The 23622-nt window shown below is 40.0% G+C and overlaps 1 protein-coding gene and 1 pseudogene across 2 annotated transcripts in view; one reads left to right on the plus strand and one right to left on the minus strand.

Moving 5' to 3' along the window:
- The window catches only part of HECW1 (HECT, C2 and WW domain containing E3 ubiquitin protein ligase 1), a 413177-nt gene that overhangs the window by 377240 nt on the left and 12315 nt on the right, over nt 1-23622 (minus strand). The window lies entirely within an intron of this gene.
- On the plus strand, nt 6978-19269 carry LOC105812462 (annotated as a pseudogene).

Consider the following 23622-nt stretch of genomic DNA (forward strand, 5'->3'; position numbering starts at 1 on the left):
TTCTTTTTTTAATTTCAGCATATTACGGGGTGAAAAAAGTTTTCAAGAATATACCTATAGATCTTTATACTTTTTTCACTTTTTATTTTTAAATAATTTTAGACTTACAGAAAAGCTGCAAAAATAGAACAAAGTTATGTTTATCTTCACCAAGCGTTTCCTTATGTTAGCACCGAATCTTACATCACTATGATATGTTTGTCAAAATTAAGTATCGATGCATTACTATAAACTATAGACTTCATTTGCACATTTTACTGCTGTCCTTTTTTCTGTTCCAGAATCCAGTCCAAGATCCCACATTGCATTTATATTTCCTTGCTGTGCTCTAATCTGTGACAATTCCTCAGTCTTCCCTTGTCTTTCAAGATGTTGACACTTTCAAAGAATTCTGGTCAGTTATTTTGTAGAATGTCCCCCTCATTTTGGGTTTGTCTAATATCTCACGATTAGATGGAGGTTGTGTGTTCTGGACAAGACTATACGGAAGTGTCGTGTGCTTGGTGCATCATATCAGGAGGTCCGTGGTATTAATATGTCTTATTAATGGTGATATTGACTTTGATCACCTGGTTAAGAGGGTATCTGCTCTAAACTTTTCCCTTTGTAATCAATAAATATTTAAAGAGGAGATACTCTGATGCTATGCAAATATTGTATTTATCCTTAAACTTTCACCTCTTAATTTTAGCATCCATCCACAGGGCTTACCTGCAACAGTTATAACTGGGGTGTTCCCATGGGAATTTTCTATTTCCTTAATTTCTTCTGTGCTTATCAACTGGAATTCTTCTGTAGGAAAGGACTGTCCCTACGTTTCCAAGACCCTCTGACTTTCAGAGCTGGAGAAGACAGAGTGCTCTGAGACTTCAGCCAACAGCACAGACACCACCTGAGAGATCTTAAAAATGCAGATTCCTTGTACCCACCCCAGACCTACTGGGTCAGAATCTGCATTTTAACAAGATCCTGAACAACTTGCGTGCTTCAAAGGTCATTTTAGTTCCATGTCATTATGGGACTTGACCAACTGAGGTCACACTTGGAGTTAGTAGCAGACCTGGATGACACCTTGGTCTCCCAACTCCCATTCATTATTCTCTTCTTACCTGGTGGATTCATTCCCAAAAGAAAGCCAAAGCATACAGGCTTTGGACTCAGACCTGAATTTAAATACCAGCACTGTTTATCTGGCAAACTACTTAACCTCTCTGAGCCTCAATTTCTATCTGTGTAAATGGGGAGAATATTAACTAACTTTAAGGATCACAGTGAAGACAAGAGCTACTAGGTGGAAAGCCCCTGGCGGAATGGCTCGTGCATGAGGATGGAGACATGCAGGCAGGCCCCCTCCCAGGAAGCACTGTGGCCAGCTACTAGGAGTGTTACCAGCAAATGCTTTCAGCTGCCAGCCTCTTAAGGCCTTGCCCAAGGTCATGCCCTGCCAACGGAGACCTACATCCAAAGACAGGGATGTGGAGGCCCAGCCATTGTGGCCAGACATGAAACAACCCGGGGCCCTTTCCTCTCTGGAGGGCCGTGAGGTCTCCTGACCTTCTCCCTGGCCTGTCCCATGTCGCAGCTCACCCTCTCCCTCGGCTCAGTCTCTCTCTGTCCCCTTCCTTCACAGGACACTCCCTACACCTAACTCTATCTCGGAGTCCATTTCCCGGAGAACCCAAACTGCCACATGACACCAAATAAGTTCTCAAGAATTGGGAACAATTGTTATGAATCCCATTGCTATGACTTTTGGGGATGAGCTTTGCATATTGTCCACTATCACTAAATACGAATTGATCCATATATATACTAAGTTCCTATTATGCACCTGGCACAGTGCTCAGCTTAGGGATATAGAATTTAGCAGAACAATGCTAAATCCTGCCTAGTAGGGAAGACTGAAAATAAACAAAATTGTGCAATTAACAAAACGCCATTTCAGCAAGATTATTGTGGCCAGTGGCCAGTCCCTTCTCAAGCTAAACCGTCCTGATAGACACATCTTAAAACAGCTCCGTCAAAGGCCATCACTGGAGAACCCTAGTGGGGAGGTAGACGTCGAGTTTTTGACAAAAACAAACAAACAAAAACCTTAGATATGACCTGATTTTAAAGTAAAGAAGCTTATTATTTCCTTAAAATCTCTTTGCTTACCCTTGATACAAAAGCCCACAGATAGGATTAAGCAAGTTTTGGACATCCAAGTCCTCGAGAATAAAGAACTGACTTTTATAGCTCTGTTTTTAAAAGTATTTCTTACATGGTTTTCTGTGCCTTCATTTCAGCTGTTCCTCAATAACAAAAGAAAAACTACATTGTGCTTCAACTGCAAAGGAATGTGCACTGAAACCCGAACAAAATCATGTTTCTTCAAGCAAAGGGCAAAATGTACTCTTATGTTGCTTTTTCAATAGGCTGAAATAGTGTAAAGCTCAATGCTCAATTATTTACTCTAATGAAAGATCTTTTAGCCTGGAGTGTTGTTTTTTTTTTTTTTAAAAAAAAACTACATTCTTGCATGATTAAATCCGTATTACCATTAGAAAAATCAGAACAGGCGCATTAAAATGTTTGCCTGGGCACTACCTATTATTCTTTAGCTCTGGCTTTGAAAGCCTAGTAAAGGTTTCCCTGGATGACAGACAACTTTAACAGTCTTTCACAAAAAATTTATTTAAAAGTACAAAATTTCCATTACCCACTGCTGGCCAGAGGCAAGTTCCTCAAGGGGTACACAATGGTACTAGCACATAAATAGCCTTAAAATAGTTATTAGAAGCAATGTGGCCTCCCAAAATGGCAAATAACCTAGTTCTTGTATTGCAATTTGATGATCTTCATGACCCACTCAAGTTGGACATCTTCCTTTCCACACATCCACACGTTCTGGGTTCTGCACAGTGCTTTCATGGGCAGCAGAAGCCACTGGCCATGAGCGGCCTGTGCACAGAGACAGGGCTTGGGCAGGGCCTGTTACCACTGGCTAATGATCGGCCTGGCTTGCCTTCCTCCTCCGTGAACGCATGGAGCAGGCATGCCCAAAGGAGCCTTGTCCATCATACATCCTCTATTTCTCCCCTTCAGAGGCTTCTCTCTTTAAAAACATGACACCTTCTATGGCTACCCTCTGCCCGAGAACCAGCAGGTGAGTAGACTGGCAGCGGTTCTCAGCTGCACAAGGATGCCGGGGCAGTTTGCTATGGCTCGAATTTCTAGCTCCAAGTATAAATGCTCCACTCTCCACTTTTTTTTTTTCTTACCAGATAAGGCTTATTTGTTTCATTATCTACTATTAATTTAAAATGTTATACATTACCTATAACGAAAATATCGTAGTGATGGCACAGATACATAAAATCTAGTGGTTCTCAACCAGCGGGATTGGGCTCCCCAGGGGACATTTGGAAATGCCTGGAGATATTTTTGATTGCTACAGCAGGAGAGGTGGGTGGGGGTGCCACCGGGGAGCAAAGGCCAGGATATTGCTGAACACCCTGCAAAGCTCAGGGCGGTCCCTCACAGGGAAAAGTGGTCAGGCCCAGAACGTCAGCAGTGCCAACGTGGAGAAACCCCTAAATCCAATACCATAGAAAATTAAATGGAAAAGGAATTTAGGAAAAAGCAAAAATTGAAAGCAGGAGAGTAAAATTCAGTCAGAAGCAAACATTTTGCCGCAAATGGGCCACAGATTTGGCGCCAGGTTTCTTATCAGCCAAACCAAAGACAAACATCGTATGTTATGAGATACACAGTAACCACGAGAGTAAAAACTAACACCAGCCAGGGAGTTCCTGCTGGCCCGCAGCCTGGTAAAAATTTTTTCTAGGTTGAGTATAAAGGAGACATAGGTGGTCAAGAGGACCTCATCTTACATCTTAAACACCCCAAATGATAAACCCAAGCGTGATCTCAGTGTGGCTGCTTCGCACAGCATACCACCATGAAAGGAAGGGGCAAAAAACAACCCAGTTTAGCAAGAGCACTTCTACAAAGACCTAACTGGCAGATCCAAGTCAACTTCTGGTTTGTTTTTTTTTTGCCTGTTCTGCCCTAGCGGTAACACACAGAAGATACAGTGCTAGGTGGCCTTCAGGTCTTTTCAGAAAACGCTCCATGTGCTCTGTTTCTCACAACCACACTCTGGATTCACACTTGTGCAACAGATTTGAAGTTATCGCCTGTGGCAATAAATGAGAGCAGGTAGACTTTTCAATTAAGGGCAGAAACATGTTCTCTAGACTTCTACAGCAGGAAGACACCTCCGCCTCCAGAAACGGTTCATTAAGATATAAGAAAAAAGGAGAGGGCAAAACAATTCTGATTTTACCAGTGACTCACACTCTATGAACTGTGTTAAGAGGTCATGCAGACTAGATTAAATTCATACAGGTCAGCCCATAATCCAGTCAATCTGTATCTCAAGATTCAAAGAGGAAAAATTACTTTAAAAGTATGAAATGAATTCTGTTGAGAGATCTGGTAATTTATTTTTGGAAAAAAGTTGTAAAATATCTACTTTATACCGTGCACCAAAAGTATAGCTCATATATTTAAAGATTCAAATGTTAAAAAAGTAAAATCAAGAAATATAATCATTAAAAGGACATATATGCAGATTATTTATGTCTAAATTTAAATAACCACCCATCTGTCCTTAGAAAGGAGAAGGCATTTTAAGAGTAAAAGCAAAATGAGAAAATAGTAAGTAAAAGATTGACAGATTTTACTGCATAGACTTTAATTGCATGGGTTTTTGAACATCAAAAATGCCATAAAACCCAGCACCTAGCTCTTGTGCCTAAGTCTGTTCCCCAATAAAAGAAATCAGTGCTCCTTGGAGAAACAGCTGATCCTAGCACTGAAACAAGGAGCACATGAGATGAGTCTGGGGTATTTTGTAGTGCCAGGAAGTACGGAAGTGCTCAAGAAGACAAAACAAACAACCAACCACCCCCCCACAATGATGGGTTGTGTCACAGGGACACAGGAGCCCTCTGAAAGTGCTCCCAATGGCCAAAGCTGGACAAGTTGAGCAGCAAAATTAAGTATTGTCAGATTATAACTCAAGGTATAAAATAAACACTCATGAGTGCATACTGAGATAAATAAATGAGCAACTAAACTCATAAATGGGGGAGAAGAGTCAAATCTCCCTTGGAGAAGAATTCCAGGCCAGGCACAGTGGCTCACACCTGTAATCCTAGCACTCTGGGAGGCTGAGGAGGGAGGATGGCTTGAGGTCAGGAGTTCCAGACCAGCCTGAGCAGGAACGAGAGCCCCGTCTGTACTAAAAATAGAAAAATTAGCCAGGCGCGGTGGTGTGTGCCTGTAGTCCCAGCTACTCAGGAGGCTGAGACAGGAGGTTCACTTGAATGAAGGAGTTTGAGGTTGCCGTGAGGTATGATCACACCACTGCACTCCACCCAGGGCGACAGAGGGAGACTCTGTCTCAAAATATAAAGAAAAAGAATTCCAAATAATTTTTTAAACTTTTACTATTACTATTATTTTTTAGAGAGACAGGGTCTCACTCTGCTGCTCAGGCTAGAGTGCAATGGCATGATCATGGTTCACTGCAGCCTCAAACTCCTGGGCTTCAAGCCATCCTCCTGCTTCAGTTTCCCCAGTATTTGGGACTACAAGCGTGAGCCACGACGCTGGCAGAATCTGCATTTTCAATTAGCATCCCACAAATGATGACCGCGCAGGGTATATCCAGGCCAGACGTTGAACAACAAAAACAGTCATCCCACTCCTCAATCAGACACAGACCTCAATCTAGTTTTCAAATCCTCAGAGAATTTTCTCTACCGTAGAAAATGTACAATACAGGAAAATAAATAAATAAATAAATACAGACCTCAGCTCAAGCACATCGTGTGCGGGTTTTCAAGAGGGATAGAGCTGTGAGGTCAATTGCATCCAAACTGTCAGAAGCTAAATTAGCACCAGAGGGAAGAAAGAGTCCTGTGGTAGTATTTAGGGAGTCTGGCTGTGGTCCCTCTGGGGCTGGTGGACACCAAGTGGTCAGCACACCTCCACTGTTAGCAAAGATTTTTATTTCTTTGGTTTCTTACAAACTGAGAAATTAGTTTTCTACAATCCAAATATCCCACAGAAATATGCTATTAAAACCCAAGAGAAATGTCAATGCTCTTGGCTACATTCCAAGCAACTCACACTCTAAGGAAACCACCGGCTCCAAACGGCTCGGCCCCAAGGGCAACAGTGCTGTAAGCCGGGCAGTTTGACCCATCAGTGGGCCAAGGCGCCTGTGTGAGCAATTCCTGGCCCATGTGGGTGGGGCTCCCCGGTGAGTCAGCTGAACAAAGTTTCCCAAGGCAAAGAACGGCTCAGCCAGAGGGTGCAAGCTTTCAACCAGGAGTGGGCAGTGACACATGTCACCTCACAGTGCTGGCAGACCATGCGATTGATCAGCGTTCTCCAAAGAGGGGTGTTATGGACTGAATGTCTGTGTCCCCTCAAAATTTACATGTTGGAGTCCTACCTCCCAGCATGGCTGTTAGGACATGGGACTTCTAAGGAAGTAATTATGATTAAATGAGGTCGTAAGGGTGGGGCTCTGATCTGATAGGATTAGTGTCCTTAGAGGAAGATACACCAGAGGGCTCACGCTCCTGCATGCTCCTCTCTCTCTGTCTCTCTCTCTCTCTGCACAAATGCATGGAGGAAAAGTCCATGTGAGCACACGGTGAGGTGGTGGCCACTACAAGCCAGGAAGAAAGTCCTCACCAGAAACCGAATCAGCGGGAACCTCGATCTCAGACTTCTAGCCTCCAGGACTGGGAGAAAATAAATTTCCATTGTTGAAGCCCCCGGTCTGTGGTACCTGTTACAGCGAAGACCGAGCGCAACATACTGAATCACCATTATAATCTAAGACCAGAGTAGTGATCACAACACCATTTAGAAACTACCGTCAACAAGTAACGGAAGAAGGTAAACAAGGGATGATGAAGGCCAGAAATGATGGAATCGAACTGTGGGTTCTTCACGGTGGACAAGTGCCACGAAGGAGCAGCGTTACTCTAGCTGTTGGGTGTGCCCACGATGAATGGGGAATTATATCTGCTCATGAAGGAATTCATGAAGAGCTCACAGTAAGAGTCTTCTGGAGAACAGACGAGACAGGATATTTGAGGGGCAGCAGTGGCTCATCAGTTAACGAGAAGAGCCTTTGTGACCTGTGACCTCCCTGCCAGTCCTGTGAATCCTCATTTCAGCTCTTCCTTCATCCCTGCTTCATGTACCATATAAAGTAAGTTATCATAAAAATAACAAGATTCAGGAGAAACAAAAATATTTAATGAGGAGAGATAGAGGTAAAATAAAACCAAAAACATTGCAAAATCCACAATTTCAAAGATGTAAGGTAAATGGAAAGAAAAAAGAAAATAAGAGAATCATCAAATATATTACATATGTATAAATTTAACAATAAAGAGAAGATAACACAGCTTAAAATGCAATAACATTAACTTTATAAATAACCCTTATTAGACCTAGACCTTTCCTATCTAGGCACTGGGCTAACAACTTTACATGCATTTTCTCATTTCATACTTGTAACAACTCATCACCAACTCCATTTTACAGATCAGAAAACTGAGGCTTAGAGAGAGGCTAAACAACTTGTCATAAGACACTGACAAGAACTGGTAGAAAGAGCAGTGAAAACCATGTCATCTGACCCCAAAGCCTGCCCCCTAGATATTACACTGTACTTCTTTTGCCAGAGATAAAATCTTCAAAATTAATAACGAAATAAAGCAATTAAAAGAAAATTCAGCCGGGTGTGGTGGCGAGCACCTGTAGTCCCAGCTACTCAGGTAGCTGAGATGGGAGGATCGCTTGAGCTCAGGACTTTGAGGCTGCCCTGAGCTACGATCGATCACACTACTGCACTCTAGCCTAGGCCACATAGGGAGAACCTGTCTCTGAAAAAAGAGAGAGAGAGAGAGAGAAAATGCAACCAAATTTGAATTAAGAAGGTAAATTAAAAGATTATAAAGCTATGAATAACATTAAATTGTGTTAAATTTTTGAATAAAGGAAACTAAAGAAAAACATAAAAAGCAGAAATATTACAAATAAGGAAGATATAAAATGGAAAGATTGAAACAAAAAGAAAACCCATTAAAATGACTTGAATGATGTGAAAATACCTCACTAAAGCAATGCTAACACACTAAATGCTATAAAAGAGGAAGCGTGACATTAATAAAACAGGAAACCAAGAGTCTCTAAGCAGGAAATGGATTCCCACAGCATGGTCTCCAGCAGCACAAAGGAGTATCAAGTCGTTGACGCATATCCATGAAAGGGGTCTTTTGAGCACTTCGGAGCCAAATTGGTAGCATTTTCGTGACCAGATAAACTCTGTGGTGAAGCTCCAGTTTTACCCTGATCAGAGAATTTGCAACAGTCCAGGCTGAGGTTTGACGTGATGTTTCCTGTTACACACTATTCCCGACAGATATTCTTCGAAGAGAAAGAGCTTCATGCCAAATGCTTCTGGGAAAGCTGTGGCAGCCCCCCTGGGGTCCCGTCACTGCCTCCCTCCTGGAGACGCCACTCACATCAGAGCTGCTGGCGGCCGGGCTGCGGGTGCAGACCCTGCCCTGGCGGACAGTAGCGCACCCAAGGCCCTGAGAGATTTCTGCAGCAAAGAAGTCTCTATCTGTTCGTTCAAGCCACTTTATCTGACCTTGGAAATCTCTCCCCCACCCCTGCTTTCCCCTCTCCTGGAATAAATTCTATTTTCATCCTACAACGGTTTTATGGAAAGTACTTTGGAAAAATCTATCCTAAAAATGTTGCTTGAGGTTTTAGGTCACTTGGTCTTTTACTAAGGCACAGATCACTGTCCTAATGGTCCAGCTTATCTAAAAGCCAATGTTATAGACATAGCTTAGGAAGATTGCGATTCCACAGGGTAAATATACCATGCAGCCAAGTACATACCCAGACAGAAAACGTTAGGCCTTTTATGACAGCAATTCAGGAACAAGAAATGTGGAAGAAAGGACATGATAAATGAACTCCCTCAAAGCAGCCCTCAACTCCTGCCTCCCAGGAGAAAACCACCTGGTGCTGCTTCATGATTAATTTACTGGCAGCGCTGGAGCAATCTGTGCTTTAAGAACCAAAAAAAAGAAAAAGAAAAAAACAAAAAAGAGACATTAAAACAAAACAAAAACTCATGTTTTCAATAAAGAGATACTTAATCATCAGCACAGATTAAACTGTTGACCACATATGCCGAGGAAGCGTAAAGCTTGAAACGAGGTCCTCACCCTGCATTCTAGGGGTCCCTGCACAACTGGGTTAGGCCAAGCTGAGCAGCAGCAGCTCCAATTACCGAGAAAAACAACCTCTTCTTTTTTTTTTTTTTTTTTTGAGACAAAGTCTCTGTTGCCCAGGCTAGAGTGCTATGGCATCATCCTAGCTCACAGCAACCTCAAACTCCTGGGCTCAAGCAATCCTCTGCCTCAACCTCCCGAGTAGCTGGGACTACAGGCATGCGCCACCATGCACGGCTAATTTTTTCTATATATTTTTAGTTGTCCGATTAATTTCTTTCAATTTTTAGTAGAGACGGGGTCTCACTCTTGCTCAGGCTGGTCTCAAACTCCTGAGCTCAAACAATCCTCCCGCCTCGGCCTCCCAGAGAGCTAGGATTACAGGCGTGAGCCACCGTGCCCAGCCAAACGACCTTTTCTTACATTACCTCTCCAAGTTGGAGGGTTATTATTCTGACTTTTATAGCTAGAGGGGAAAAAAAGAAGATCTATTTATTGCACATTCTTAGAGGAACAGCACAAATAAGACACTTATACGAGAGTGATATAAAAGAAGTTACAAACAAATCCACTGAAATCATTTCCAAATGTGTATGTCTCTTATTTCATTTATAATGGCCAGAATCTTGACAACAAAAACCAAAAAGATGTTAGAACAATATGACAACTGGAGCTGAGCTGAGTCTTTGGGAGGGGGGAAGGTCTAAACTGGCGGTAAAGAATGCAGAAAGCACCACGGGCAGAAAAGGCATCATAAATAAAACCCAAGAGCTGAGGATGAGAACAGAATGGAATGTGTGGACTCTACTGGTGAGATGAGGGGAGGGAAGTAATGCCAGATGGATGAGGGTGGAACACAACTACGGAAGGCCTAGAACGTTCCGTCAAGGTCTCTGAACCTGATATCACAGGGAGGAGTCAGCAGCTTCTGCGCTAAGTGTAGCACGACTGAGGGTCTGCTTCAAAGAAGATCTCCCTGGAAGTGATACGGCCGTCGACGGGGAGGGAGAAGAGAGATGAAGGCAAAGATAATCAGGAACGCTCCTGCAGGGATTCAGACATGAAGTGATTAAATCCCATATAATAGCAGCAGCATTGAGAATGGACAGGATGGAAAGTGGAATTCTGGAACAGCCTCAGGAGTATTTGAGTGATCCTTCTGCGTCTGGTTGCTTAACTGCAATATGTTGACTTGGACAATGGATCCAATTGCTTAACTACAAGTTTTAAAGGCTAGGAGAATTATAATGTCATTACCAGGAGAAGTCCTCAGTTTGGCTTTGGACGTATTACACTTGAGATGATAAAGGGTTTCATGATGAAATGCCTTGAAAGCTCAGTGGGATTAGACTTTAGATCAGGAAAATCCTGGGCTATATTTGGCCATCACCAAAACAGAGGTGAGAGTGGATGTTCATTGACTGTAATGCTTCCAAAAGCGCAGCGCTGGGAGTTGGTAATGCTGATCACTGCTTCACAGCTCCCTGGGAGAAATCGCTCTTAGCTGCAGTGTGGATGGGCTGGATTGCAAAACTGTGATCTGTCGAGGGGGTAATTTAGAAGAAAACGGGGTGGAAGCTTCTACACGCCACCCTATTTCAGATACGGGGCTGAGGCAAGAGCCACACCCGATCAGAAAATGGGTTGTCACTCCTCCACTGAGGAGTTGCTTCCGCAGGTGATCCGCTTTACCAGCTCTCCTTCCTAAGTGGTCTCTCTACGTCTGTTGCGAGGTGAGAGCACCTCCCTATAATTTCAACCCAGATGAGGAAGGAGGATCAGGCGGGGTGCTCTCTGCCCTGGGATTAGAATCGGCCTCCTTGGGGAGGGAAGAACGAAAGAGTTCTGCTTGTGCCCCCTCTTATATCATATTGTTATCCAGGAACAAACTCCTGTTCCCATCATTAGAGAAACACATACAGCAACCTTAGGAAGACACTCACCCAAATTAAGCCCTGTAGATGTGCCTCAGTAGATAAATGCCAACCAGGCATTAAAATGTGGCTGCATCTAGACACTTTACCCTGCCTCTAGTTAATATCAGGACTTCTCTGATTTTGGCAGAACACACAGAGAACCAAGGAGAACACAGAACTATGGAACCCTAGTAATTCGGTAAACATCAGCCTGGACTCTTTTGTTATCTAAAGGTGAATAAATTGAACAGAAAGATTTTCAGTAATAAAAGAGTACAACTCTAAGAATGCAGGGAAAAGCGTAGTTTAAAAAGGAGCTAATAGCAAACAGTAGAAAAGTATAAACTGTATTTTGCCTCCTGATAAAATGTCATAAATGCATAAAAGGCCTTGTGAAACCAGATGAGAAGTGAGGTGAAAAAGAACTTAAGAAACTTCATTTCAGAAAAAACTTAAACTCAATGCAAGTTGCAATGAAAAAAGATATGGCTTGAATAGGAGAATAGATCATGAAAATTAAAAGGGAATAATAGAAATAAAGTCTGCCTTGGAGTAGAAATTCAAATTAGAGGTGAAGAAAAGAAATAAAAAGCTCTCTAATAATACAAAAGAAAGGGTCAAAGGAAAAAGCTATGCATCAAAAGATGATAGGTATAGATAATCTATCTTTATTTGTTTCTTAGAGAGGGATTTTGTTCAAAGATATTGACCAAACAATCCACTAACATTTGCTTAGCCAAGAGAGATGCTTATTTTTCTTCTGTGTGACAAGAAATCCAAAGATAGACAGATCTGGACTGGTAGGGCAGCCACATGATGTATAAGGACCCAGACTGCTTTTTAGCCCATGTTTAGTGTGTGGCTTTCCTCCTCAGGTTACAGGATGGCTGCTAGCACTCCAGCCACCACGATCACATTCCAGATCTTATATGGAGGAAGAGTAAGAGGCCAATGCAGCAGGGCAGATACATCAACCCCCCTTAAAACAGCTTTCCCAGAAGCTCCACCCAGCCACTTCCAAATATATTTCATTGTATTCAAGTATGTCAATATAACTAACCCCCACCTGCAAGAAGACAGGGAAATAAAGCTTTTAAGTGGGACCATTCCCAAATTAAGTCGGGGTTCTGTTAGCAAGGAAAAAGGAGAAAGGAGATATTCATACATAAATAAAAGCCTATAACAAAATTCCTGAGATAAATACAATAACACGGGAGTGAAATCGATGTATAAAAATATAATAGGTAAAGGTTTTCCTATGCTGAGTATGCAAATTAGAAAAGTTTTTTATGTTTTGGGTAAAGTCAACAACAACCACCCAAACCTATATACCTAGATATTTTAGCAAAATGCTTTAATTACATTTTTAAAAAAATCTGAAAAGTATCCAGGCAGAACACAAAATCCAGGTTATCTACAAAGAATTTAAACATAGGCTGCCCTCAGACTTCTCCATGATCATCAAAGGCTGAATGATATCTCAGGAGTCTTGAGGAAAAAGTTATGAGACAAAAATAATAGTCACAGTTAAACATTATTTATTAAAGTAAAAGAAAAATATCCCCATATATTGAAAGATTGAGAAAATATGTCACTTAAACACCTGCTTAACATAGATTTCCCCCAAAATCTTATGGATGGGAAACACATCTCATTCATATTTAAGTTTATCTTCAAATTTAAGAATGAAAAACTTGTTCTATAAAAGACCATAATTTGGGTAAATTTGAACAAATTGGAGAGGTCTTATGACTAATTGTATTTTCCAAAGATGGACGAAGCAGTCTCTTCTATCTTACATGTGACAATGTATAGCTCTGAGTTGAGAAGAACTCTTAGGCCAAATCTAGGCTCAGCAGGAAAGAATGACTGGCTTAAAATTATTAACATGGAAAAAAAATTGTTAACACGGCAAATGGAAATAAATAAATACATTTTTAATCCAAGGAAGCATAAAGAGAAGAGCAAAAGACACAAAGAATATATTATTAAAACTATACATATATTTGAAAATATTAGACATAAGATAGTACTAAATAAAATAAGTGAATATCAGCACCAGTTCTTGGGTTAAAAAAACAATAAAATAGGCAAATTTTTAACCAATCATTTTAAAAAGAGAGGGAGAAAAAGGGGGAGAGAAGGAAGAAAGGAAAGAAGATAGGACAGAGAGAAAAGATAAAGGGAAATATTTTTTTAAAAATGGAACTAAAACTACAGGATAAGAGGCAACTCAAAATTTATATAAAAGAATAATGATCAAAAATTTGAATTTAGGATAATAGATAATTTTCTAGGAAAAGACAATTTATTTATCTCAAGTAGAAGTAGAAACTAAATAGACCAATAACAATGAGATTTAATGAATTAATTTATCAGAATGATCCTGAAAAGGCATAAAGCCCAAGGAGATTTTACAGATAAAGGTTTTCTGAATTCCAGGGACTAGTAATCATGATATCATATTCATTTTTCAGGAAAATTAAAAAAGTTTCCCAATTCATTTTATAAATTTCAAATACATAGTATAATAAAAATGAAGACTAATCTCATTTATTCATTTACATCTATTTATATATAAATGTATCTTTATATATACATAATATATAAATATACATGCATATTATACATTTATATATAAATATAACTAAACATTTTGAGTCACACAGAATTAAAAAAATAATAGACAATGTTAAGGTTTGGTGTATTTGAAGACTATAAGGATAATTTAATACTAGGAAACCTATTACTGTAATCAATCATTTCATTGGGTCAAAAGAGAAAACATATTGGTTAACATTGGGAAAACATATTCCTCCCAATTTAATGTTGAGACATGATTAAAACACTGACTAAGCTAGAAATAGAATGACACTTCTTTCTTATTGAAAAAAACCCCAAACTCAAACAGGTTTAATAGTGAACAAATAAATACAATTTAATTAAAGAGCCAGATAGAAGATCTCCTTTCACCACTATTACTTAATATTTCTCTGTTTTTAGCCATTGTTATAAGCACCTTCCACCCCCAACTAAAGAAAAAAAAAATGAAAGGAAGGAGGAGGGGCAGAGGGAGGGGAGAGGGAGGAAAGGTAGAGGGAAGGAAGAAGGGTAGAATATTACAAAGAAATGTAAGCACTCAATTTCTTGTGTTAGAGATAATATAAAAGGGACTATTGGCCCAAATTGGGTTAATTTGAGTATCAGAAAGAATAATGATTGGAAGTGATTGTATCACACGGAGTAAATAAAAAAATCTCTAAGAACGCAGTGATTCTCCTACCCTCAAAAGAAGAGAGAGAGAGGGAGAGAGAGAGAGAGGGGGGAAAGGGAAAACTTTTTCACAGAAGAATGGTAGCTAATAAATAAATGTAAAAGGACATATATAATTGGAAAGTCACCATTTTGCAACCCCCAATGTAGATTCAAGGAAGGATCTTATTGGATGAGGAGACAATTAAGTGAAAGTTTAATGGGGAATAGAAATATTTCCTGTTACTAAGTGTGAAGACAAATTGTGCCTTTTGAGGCAGACATCTGAAGATCACCACCTTAACCAACAGATAGTCATTAATAAAATTAAAAGACACATCTTAATCCACATCAAAGATGATAGTTAACATCTATACTATATAGACTTAATTCAGATTGGTAAAAGAAATACCAAGATCTAGCCTAGGCAGCGTAACAAGACCCTGTCTGCAAAAAATTAAAAAAAAAAATTAGCCGTCGGTGGTGGCGTGTGCCTATAGTCCCAGCTACTTGGGAGGCTGAGGCAGGAGGATTGCTTGAGCCCAGCAGTTTGAGGTTGCAGTGAGCTATGATTGTGCCACTGCATTCCAGCCTGGACAATACAGCAAGACCCTGTCTCTAAAGAAAAAAAGAAAAAAGAAAGAAACACCAAGATCTTACGGGGGGTGTTGGTGGCATGGGGACAAAATTCCAGTACAGAGAATTTGCAGAAACCATGATGCAAACATTGTCCTTTCACTAACCAAAAAAACCAGCAGTGTACTAAATCGGGTATTTTCCCCACTCAATGTCCTCAGAGACCCAGGCCCCCAGGCCACATTTCCCTAGCATGCAGCTTTCAATTGTTGGTCACAAGACAGCAGAAACAAGTAGAAGGACAAAGGGAAAGACTTGTGCCTTTTTTATCAGGAAAACAATAGCTTTCCCAGAAGCCACTCTCAGAGGAGTCACCTGGCTACACCAACCTGCAAGGAGCTCACCTCTAGTGTTCCTCCTCCCTTGACAAAAGAGCAAAATTAAAATAGTTTAAATCATAGTACTCAGCACTGATAAGTTGGAGACTGGTACCCCCAGGGATGGTTAGTATAGGACGCATGTTGTTAACAACTTTTCTGAAAAACAAATCTTCAATATGTTTGAAGAAATCTCAATGTAGTTTTTGATTCATCAGTTCTGCTTTTGAGAATCGTTTCTATGGAAATAATCGAAAACGCAGTCAATGATTTGTGTACACTGTATTCATCAATTCAACATTTCTAATACCCACCCCCCTCAAAAATAAAAATAAACAAAGGTAAAATTAACTTCAGTGCCCAGTAATAAGTGAATGCCTGGAAATGCAGCATTGGGCCTCAGAGAGCCCAGCTGTGTGAGCTGGTCAAGTCACAGAAACATTTCCGGTTTCCCATCTGTAAAATGGAGTTGATATTTCTTCCTACATAAACTTGGAAGGATTAAAAAAATTTTTATATATAAAACATATAGCAAAGTGCCACAATAATCAATGCATTATATATATATATATATATACACACACACACACACGAAGTATTTCTATAAATTATTATATAGCCAATTAAAATACAAGTTGAGAATCCCTAATCTGAAAACCTGAAATCTGAAATACTCCAAAATCTGAAATTTTTTCAGCGCTGACATGACACCACAAGTGGAAAATTCCACACCTGACCTTATGTGGCCACACCTGACCTTATGTGCCAGGCCACGGTCAAAATGCAAGCGTACAACGCACAGTTCATTCAGCCTGTAGTTGTTTGCTGTTGCTGCTGTTTACTGGCTGATACAGGTATTCTGGTGATGCTACTGGGCTGCTTAATTACCCTGAACTATTGTTTTTTCACTGTATTAATGGTATGCCATTTTTTACTGTTAAGCACTTATATGTTAATAAGTATAAGACAACGATTGCTTATTGGTAGCATATAAATTCAGAGTCAGGAATGCAGTAATGCCAAAAACCAGACTGTCCTCATGGGTGACTGAGATAGTGACACCTTTACTTTCTGATGGTTCAATGTACACAAACTATTTCATGCACAAAATTATTAAAAATTTTGTATAAAAGTACTTTGAGGCTATGTGTATAAGGTGTATATAAAACACAAATGAATTTCGTATTTACACTTGGGTACCATCCCCAAGATATGTCATTATGTACATGCAAATATTCCAAAATCTGAAAAAATCCCAAATCCAAAACTCTTCTGGTCCCAAACATTTTATAATAGATAAGGGATACTCAGCCTATAATATATATATATATATATATATATATATATATATTATATATACACACACACACACAATATCAAAAATTGTATGAGAAAAAAATGCATCTGAGATATTGCTACATGAACACAAGTTGTATTTATGGTGTGATTCCCCATATACAGTTGTCCCTCTGTATCCATGGGTTACGCAGCAGTAGATTCAACGAACTGCAGATTGAAAATATTTGGAAAAAAATTGTGTCTGAACTGAACATATACAGACTTTTTTTTCCTTGTCATTATTCCCTTAACAATACAGCATAACATCTATTTACAAAGCATTTACATTGTATTAGGTATTATAAGTAATCTAGAGATGATTTAAAGTATATGGGAGAATGTATGTATGTAATATGGAAATATCCTGCCATTTTTTGTCAGGGACTTGAGCAACTTCAGATTTTGTTATCCAAGGGAGGTCCTGGAACCAGTCCCCCATGAATACCAAGGGACAAATATATATGCTTAGAGGAAATATATTAAGACACTAGTGGTTCTTCCATCTGGTCATTGCATTACAGGTGGTTATTTTATCTTTTATACATTTTTTGTTTTTAAATTTACTATTTAATACAGGCATATCTCAGAGATATGGTTCCAGTGGTTCGGTTCCAGACCACTGCAATACAGTGAATAGCACAGTAAAATGAGTCACACAATTTTTTGGTTTCCCAGTGTATATGAAAAAACATTTTATTGCTAAAATATGCTAATGATCATCTGAGCCTTCGGTGGGTCACAATCTTTTTGCTAGTGGAGAGTCTTGCTTCAGTGTTAACGGCTGTTGACTGATCAGGGTGGCGGTTGCTGAAGGTTGGGGTGGCTGTGGCAATTTCTTAAAATAAGACAACAATGAAGTTTGCTGCATCGATTGACGCTTCCTTTTACAAAAAAAAAATTCCCTGTGTAGCATGTGATGCTGTTTGATAGCATTTTACCCACAGTAGAATTTCTTTCAAAATTAAAGCCTGTCCTCTCAAACTCTGCCATTGCTTTATCAACTAAGTTTATGTAATATTCTAAATCCTTTGTTGTCATTTCAACAACGTTCACAGCATCTTCACCCAGGAGTAGTTTCAATTTCGAGAAACCACTTTCTTTGCTCATCCATAAGAAGCAATTCCTCATCTATTAAAGGTTTATATGAGGGAACTTTCAGGAACTCTCAGTGAGAGGTGATGGAGCAGTGGCTGTCCAAGCTCAGGCATGTGCTCCTTCCAGTTACCCCACACCAGCACCTCAGCCCGCTCACTGGCTGTAGAAAACGGTGAAAGAAACCACTTACTATGACATTTTAGGGGTCAAACCCAATGCCACTTAGGAAGAATTGAAAAAGGCTCATAGAAAATGAGCCTTGAAGTACCACCTTGATAAGAATTCAAATGAAGAACTTTAAACAGATTTCTCAAGCTTACAAAGTTGTCTCTGATTTGAAGAAAAAGGAATTATATGACAAAGGAGAAGAACAGGCAATTAAAGAGGGTGGAGCAGGTGGTGGTTTGGCTGCCGCATGGACATCTTTGATGTGTTTTTTGGAGGAGGATGAACGAGGCAAAGAGCAAGAAGAAATACTGTGCATGGGCTCTCAGTACCTTAGAAGACTCACATAATGGTGCAACAAGAAGACTGGCTCTGCAAAAGAATGTGATTTGTGACAAACGTGAAGTCAAGGCAGCAAGAAAGAAGCAGTAGAGGTGTTGTCCCAATGCCAAGGTACCGGAAGGTAAATAAGAATTCATCAGACAGGACCTAGAATGGTTCAGCAAATTCCATGTCTGTGCACGGAGGGCCAGGGCCGTGGGGAACAGATCAGTCCTAAAGATATTAATAGATGTAAAAGCTGTAATGGAAAGAAGATAGTTTGAGAGAAGAAAATTCTAGAAGTTCTATTGATAAATGCAGGAAAGATGGCCAGAAGATAACATTTTATGGTAAAGGAGACCAAGAACCAGGACTGGGGCTGGGAGATATTATCATTGTGTTAGATCAGAAGGACCACGCTGTTTTTACTCAATGTAAAGACCTTCTCATGCATATGGGCATGCAGCTGGTTGAAGCACATGTGGCTTCCAAAGGGCAGTATCCACTCTTGACAACCGAACCATCACCTCTCATCCAGATCAGATTGTCGAGTGTCTCCACAATGTGTGCTAAATGAAAGTGTGCCAATTTGTCACAGGCCATATGAAAAGGGTGGCCTAATCACTGAATTTAAGGTAAACTTTCCTGAGAATGCCTTTCTCCTGATAAACTCTCATTTTTGGAAAAACTGCTACCTGAGAGGAAAGAAATAGAAGAGTCTGATGAAATGGATTAGATAGACCTGGTGGACTTTGCTCCAAACCAGGAAAGATGGCACCATTGCAGCAGAGAAGCGTATGAGAATGGTGAACGTCATCCCAGAGGTGGTGTTCGGTGTCAAACCTCCTACTGGGGCCAGTGAATAACACTCACTACTGGCATTTTATATGCAGTAGTGAATAAATGAAGGACTATAATCATAATATGCTTACTACTTGCTATTGTTTTCATTTTAATATTCAACTATAGTAGTGTTTTAAAACTTAAATGAAGAATAAAGGCAAGCACAAAAGCTCTGACTTTGCCCTGTATGTATGATGACTTCAGTGCGCAAGATGAAGTTTAATACTTGTAAAAACTGCTTTAAAAAACTTCCCCTGGCATTTGTCAGGGTAAACCTTGTAATTGATTGCAGCTGTGTATATGGACAAGCTTAGACTGAAGTGCTGGATATAAGTGTTGGCTTCACTGTATGACCCTTCATTGTTAAGCTATGAAATTAAAACTCTGCATTTAACTGGCAATAAGTTTAAAGCAACTTAATTTGTAGAGGAAAAAAAAAAGGTTTATCATGAGACTACAGGAATTCAGTCACATCTCAGGCTCCACTTCTAGTCCTCTTTCTATTTCCACCAGATCTGCAGTTACTTCCTCAACTGAAGTCTCGAACCCCTCAAAGTAATCATTAAGGGTTGGAATCCACTTCTTCCAAACTCCTGTTAATGTTGATATTTTGACTTCCTCCGGTGAATCTCAAATATTCTTAATGGCATCTAGAATGGTGAATCCTTGCCAGAGAGATTCTCAATTTACTTTGCCCAGAACCGAAAACTGGATAGCCACATGGAGAAGACTGAAACAGGATCCACATCTTTCACCTCTCACAAAAATCAACCCCCAGTGGATAACAGACTTAAACCTAAGGCATGAAACTATAAGAATTCTAGAAGAAAATGTTGGAAAAACTCTTATAGACATTGGCCTAGGCAAAGAATTTATGAAGAAGATCCACAAAGCAATCACAGCAACAACAAAAATAAATAAATGGGATCTGATCAATTTAAAAAGCTTCTGCACAGCCAAGGAAACTGTCACAAGAGCAAACAGACAACCTACAGAAGGGGAGAAAATATTCACGTTACACATCCGATAACTAGAATCTATATAGAACTCAGGAAAATCAGCAAGAAAAAAATCAAAAAACCCTATCAAAAAGTGGCAAAGGACGTGAATAGAAACTTTTCAAAAGAAGATAGACTAATGGCCAAGAGACATATGAAAAAATGCTCAATATCTCTAATCATCAGGGAAATGCAAATCAAAACCACAATGAGATATCACTTATCTCCAGTGAGAATGGCCTTTATCAAAAAGTCACAAAACAATAAATGTTGGTGTGGATGCGGAGAGATAGGAACACTCAGACACTGCTGGTGGGACGGCAAACTAGTACCACCTCTGTGGAAAGCAATATGGAGATACAAGTAAATCTATTTGATCCAGCAATCCCATTATTGGGCATTTACCCAAAAGAACAAAAGACATTCTATGAAAAAGACATCTGCACCAGAATGTTTATAGTAGCACAATCCATAATTGCAAAGATGTGGAAACAACCCAAGTGCCCATCAATACATCAGTAGATTAATAAAATGTGGTATATGCATACCATGGAGTTCTACTTAGCCACAGAAAAACAATGGTGATATAGCATCTCTTGTATTATCCTGGATAGAGTTGGAAACCATTCTACTAAGTGAAGTATCACAAGAATGTAAAAACAAGCACCCCATGTACTCACCATCAAATTGGTATTTACTGATCAATACTTAAGTGCACATATAGTAATAACATTCATCGGGTGTCAGGCAGATGGGAGGGGAGAGGATGGGATGGGTATATACACATGGGTGTGGTACACACTGTCTGGGGGATGGACATGCTTGAAGCTCTGACTTGGGTGGGGCAAAGGCAATATATGTAACCTAAACATTTGTATCTCCGTAATATGCTGAAATAAAAAAAATAAAATAAAAATAAAAATGTACTTTGCCCAGAACCATCAGAGCAATCACTATTTATGGAAGCTATAGTTTTACAAAATGTATGTCTTAAATTTTGACTTGAAAGTCAAAATTACTCCCTGATCCATGGGCTACAGAATGCATGTTGTGTTAGCAGGCATGAAAACAGCATTAATCTTGTACATCTCCAACATAGCTCTTGGACAACTAGGTGCATTGTCAATGAGCAGTAATATTTTGAAAGAAATATTTTTTTCTAAGCAGTAGGTCTCATCGATAGTGGGCTTAATTTAAAATATTCAGAAAACCACGTGGTAAACAGATGTGCTGTCTTCCAGGCTTTGTGGTTCCATTTATAGAGCACAGGCAGACTAGATTTAGCATAATTCTTAGGGCCCTAGGATTTTCAGAATGCTTAATGAGCATTGGCTTCAACTTGAAACCACCAGCTGCATTAGACCCTAACAATAGAGTCAGCCTGTCCTTTGAAGCATTGAAGCCAGGCATTGACTTCTCCTCTCTTGCTATGAAAGTCCTAGATGGCATCTTTTTCCAATAGAAGGTTATTTTATCTACATTGGAAATCTGTTGTTTAGTGTAGCCACCTTCATCAATGATCTTAGCTAGGTCTTCTGAATAACTTGCTGTAGCTCCTAAATCAGCACTTGCTGCTTCACCTTGCACTTTTATCTTATGGAGACGGCTTCATTCCTTGAATCTCATGGACTAACCACTTCTAGCTTCCACCTTTTCTTCTGCAGCTTCCTCACCTCTCTCAGTCTTCGCGGATTTGAAGAGAGTTAGGACCTTGCTCTGCATCAGGCTTTGGCTTGAGGGAACGTTGTGGCTGGTTTAATCATACATCCAGACCGCTAAAACTTTGTCCCTATCAACGAACGCCTCTTTCACTTTTTTATCATTCCTGCGTTATTGGAGTTGCCCTTTTAATTTTCTTTAGAATTTTTTCTTTGCATTCACAACTTGTATAACTGGTGCAAGAGGCCTAGCTTTCCACCTATCCTTGGCTTCCAATATGCCTTCCTTACTAAGCTTAATCATTTCTAGCTTTTGATTTCAAGTGAGAGACATGTGACTCTTCTTTTCCTTTGAACACTTGGAGGTCATTGTAGGCTTATTAACTGTCTAATTTTGAAATTGTTATGTCTCAGGGAATAGGGAGGGCCCAGGAGAGGGACAGAGATGAGGGAACAGTAGAGTAGTCAGAACACACACATTTACCAAGTTCTTCTATGGGCACAGTTCATGGTGCCCCAAAATGATTACAACAGTAGCATCAAAGATCACTGACCATAGATTACCGTAACAGATAATAATAATGAAAAGGTTTGAAATATTGTGAAAATTTACCAAAATGTGACACAAAGACATGAGGTGAGCACATGCTGTTGGCAAAATGGTGCCCCTCGACTTGCTGGACACGGGGTTGCCACAAACCTTCAATTTGTGAAAAAACACAGTATCTGTGAAGTGGAATAAAGTGAACCACAATAAAATGAGGTATGCCTGTATAATAGTTATCATATAAATCAGGGGTTGGTTAATGTTTTCTTAAAGGGCCAGTTAGTAAACATTTTTGGTTTTGTGGGTCTTATGGTTTCTGTCTTAACTATTCAGCTCACCAATGCAGCATGGAGGTAGCCTTAAACACTAGGTAAATGACTGGCATCCGTGTCCTAATAAAACCGTATCTACAAAAATCAGGAAGCCAGCCAACTTTAATTCGCAGACCCTTGCTCTAGATAATGCTATATACAAGTTACATGTTAAAAATAAAATTTTTAAGGTGGTGTAGCAAAAATCAAGAAAAGAGGGGAATTTTCCTAGTGGTGGGGAAGAGATATAGAAGGTGAGCAAGGCTTGCACAATGCTTTATGGACAAGGGAAAGTAGAACAATTATGCAGGAAGGCAAGGATCAACCCCTCAGAACGCAGGAAGGAGAGTCAAGCTGGTGGGGTTTTATTCAAAAAAGAAAGTGAGAGGAAACTCCTATATGCATACCTTGTATCTAAATGGATGCTGTCCCCAAAGCATTTGGGCCATTTCCCATGGCATGTTGGCAGTTCTCAAGGTGACTGCAAAGCCAGGTGAGGAAGCAAGGTCTCCTGGAGCTTCAACTGAGGAGGCTGTGGACTCACCTCTCCAGGTTGGGCAAGGACCAGCCCTCCCAGCCTCCATCTGGCAGAGACCTAGCCAGCGTCCCCCACGAAGGGCTGGCAGTCCACTGGCACACTGGCGTGCTAATTCCTCACACTCCTTGAACAATTCTGAGTAATAAAAAATATTTCTTAGTATTGAGTCAAAATCTATTCACTAGTTTTCATTCTGGACTCAAAGCAAGTTAGGAGGTGCCAAGCACTTCTGCCACATTCCAGATTTTAGTTATTTGAAGGTATAATCATGGTCCTTTGCTTCCATTCATAGAAATCCTCTGTTACGGACTGAATGTTTGTCTGACCTGCTGTGTGAGGGTATTTGGAGGAGGGGCTTTTG

This window comes from Propithecus coquereli, unplaced genomic scaffold (assembly GCF_000956105.1).
Source record: "Propithecus coquereli isolate 6110/MARCELLA unplaced genomic scaffold, Pcoq_1.0 Scaffold252, whole genome shotgun sequence".
Lineage (NCBI taxonomy): Eukaryota > Metazoa > Chordata > Mammalia > Primates > Indriidae > Propithecus > Propithecus coquereli.